Here is a 3174-nt window from a genome sequence, read left to right on the forward strand (position 1 = left end):
ACTAATAACTTTTCTAATTCGTTTTTCATGCCTGCACTACACAGTAGATTTTTTGTGACGAAGCGTTTTTATTTTTGTGAGGACCGAAATTGACATGCACCTGCTTCGGATACCAAACCTATCTACATTTATGATAAGCAAGCCTGCCGTGAAACTGCAGAGCCATAGATACGATCTGAATCGACGACTTTGGCGCTATAATGACCCGATGTTAATATTCCCTGGAATACTAGCTGCAGACTTTAAAGTGACGCTTTAACATGTCAATGAATTCAAGATTTGCCACTTCGTTGACGTCACTGTTCGGACCCAAAAGAAGCGGAATTGCCTTCACCCACTCCAGGTGAACCAAGTCGATTTTTACTATTATAGCGCCCCCAACGGATCCAATTTTATCTTTTTAAGGGTTATCGCTCAGGGAGGACCCCAGTTTACATTTCCCATCACAGCGATCTCCTGTTTCCATCAAGGTTAGTGGGAGTCGGTGCCGCTTTGGTCTTAAGAATCCCGACAAACGTTACCATGGATACTGTGCCGCAATGGTGATGAGATTGCAATCTACAACGGGATGTATTAAATTTCCGAATTGTGTATCCCAAGAGTTCAGTTTCATATCCTGCATCTATATGCAGCTTTAATCGTAGATGGCGCTCCGTTCAACTTTCGCACACTCGTAATATTAATGCGAACGGAAAGTCTTAATGCAGACAATACAAAGTTGCCATATTTTGGCCCATAATCAGGAATTTAAAAACAGAGATTTTGCAGATTAGAATGACTAGCAGTTGGAGAACCGAGAGGCGAGTTACTCTCTGCTTTCAAAATAAATCTGTATCGGAAAAAGACCAGCTCATCAAATTTGTCATGGCTGTCTCAGCAGTCCGCATTATGCCTTGCTAAATTTAGTCATAATGCCCAATCAACAGAGGTAAGAAGCCAGACTTTAGTGATTTCCCAGTCATTCCTTTCGTTCTCCGTTTGTTTTTCGTTCCTTCTCAGTGAAAATTATTAGAATTACAATCAATTGAAAGACGCACTCTCTCTTTGGGCTGATGCATTAATACCGGCACTAATGAATATAAATGCGATTAAATCTATATTTCAGCGCAAACACAGGTGTGGTTGAAAGAGTATCGGGTTTGCGACGCCAGTTCTTCAAAATTCGTTTGATACTGAGCACCAAGACTGTGATAATGTGGGTATGCGCATCGTAAGCCTTCATTATCGTCAACGTCATACCAATGAGCCCCACCCTGTATTTACTATGACACTGTGTGGGTAACTTGAGCAACTTTATTTTCTCGAAAACGTTCTACTGTATCTGTAAATACGGTTGTCCCCTTATTCCAAACCCTGCACGATCGAACACTTAAAAAGTTGTGCGTAACATTGCCTCAATTATTAAACTTGTATGCGTGCAAACGATATCGTAATTTTGCACCACAGGGTCCCGCACGACAGGAAATGCTGCTTAACGACTAATTTGATTTAATCATATTTCTATGCCATGAAACATAACCTTTTTGTTATAATTTTTCTAAAAGCGGCAAGCCCCTCCCGCATTCTATATACATAAGTAGTAACTCGGGTTTATAAAATTCCCTCTACGTCGTTGTAAAACTTACACCTCCATTCATACAACCAACTAAATGGCTCTGATCCTTGCGCTGTAAATAACATTTCGTCCCCAGTTGACGGTCGTTCGTTCTCTTCAAATCCCTCAACGTGGCAAGGCTTTCATTCCCCGGGGTCTGTTACCCGACACTGCAGTTCTCGTAAACGGTGAAAGTTCATCTTTGACGCTAGTGTCATACACACTGCGCTGTCATGTTTTATCGACACATCGCTTGTCCGACGTTTATCTCTATTTTATCTGGACGTGAGCACAATGAAATTCAGAACCCAAACTACCCTCTGCCCTGTATTCTCGTAGTCTTTCTTCCATTCCTCTCACAGCTCAGATCACAACTCCGCAGATACGGGAGAACCGAGCAGGAAAACCAGTCCCTTACACGAGCACGTAGTTTACGAAAATATTTACAGGAATGTTTTAAATTTTTTGGGCCACACGTATAAAACACAAGTAGGCCTACCGTTACCAACTGATCAGCTGCAGAAATAAGCATCGCTCATCCTCCTAGTCGCTGTATACTCTAATTAACAAGACAGCTGTTTTAATGAAGTAGCTAATGAAGTTAGAAACCACTCGATCACAAAAAAATATGATTGATGTTTTCACACTATTTCTTGATTGGTAGCAAGGAATAATGACTTTCCAAGGTACAGTTGAGCTTCCTAAGCATTTCCGTTCAACCTGTTTACTGTAACCAAAGATGGAACTTTGAATATGTAGGCCTACATTTCTTGTCTCTTGCACAGTCTGACTTCAAGGCTATCACTAACATATCAAATATAGATGGAAAAACCCCAACAAACCAAAACGCAATAACATCATGCAATTGTCAACCGGTATTTGTTCAATTTGCATAAATAATCAGACTGGGATCTTCCCCCTATTATAATTTAATTTTTATGCAGCTTTGGGCGATTCCAACGCAGCCATTCCTTCTGCATTTCAAAATTCTTGTGTTATTTGTGGGGTCAAAATGTTTTAAAATCCTCATTTATTTGACTTTGTGGACACAAAACACGATTTTTTGTATTTCAATCAAATTATTTTCAAAAGATTATTTTAATCGGAATAGGGCCTATAAGCTTATAACATCGTCAAGCACGCATTTAGGCCTACCATTGTCAGATTCGGTCGCAAATTTTCTAAAGTTATCGAAATTTTGATACAATCTGCTGCTTTTTGGTTGTCATAAATGTAGTTTGCGGGCCATGAACAAGCCGTTTAATAGGTACACACGCTCGTTAGATGTTTGTTTTCGTGAGTGTAGCGCAGCCAACGTAGAAAGGGGGCAGGGAACCAGACTAACTCGACCTGTCGCAAAAGAAAGAACTTGTTCAAATAGCGTATGAGGGCGGGCTCCTTTCTGCCCGTCAATGGATCAAGTTTCTGTGACTTGAAAATCATGTCTTTTACTTTTAATAACCCGCCTTACGTTTTCTTATAAAACGATTGAATACATTCTATGATCATTATACGACCTATTTATTGTTGAGTTTCAAAGGCAGGACTGACTTCTCTTCTGTATCTTCTTCCGGTTTTCC

This window comes from Ptychodera flava, chromosome 10 (assembly GCF_041260155.1).
Source record: "Ptychodera flava strain L36383 chromosome 10, AS_Pfla_20210202, whole genome shotgun sequence".
NCBI classification, from domain to species: Eukaryota; Metazoa; Hemichordata; class Enteropneusta; family Ptychoderidae; genus Ptychodera; species Ptychodera flava.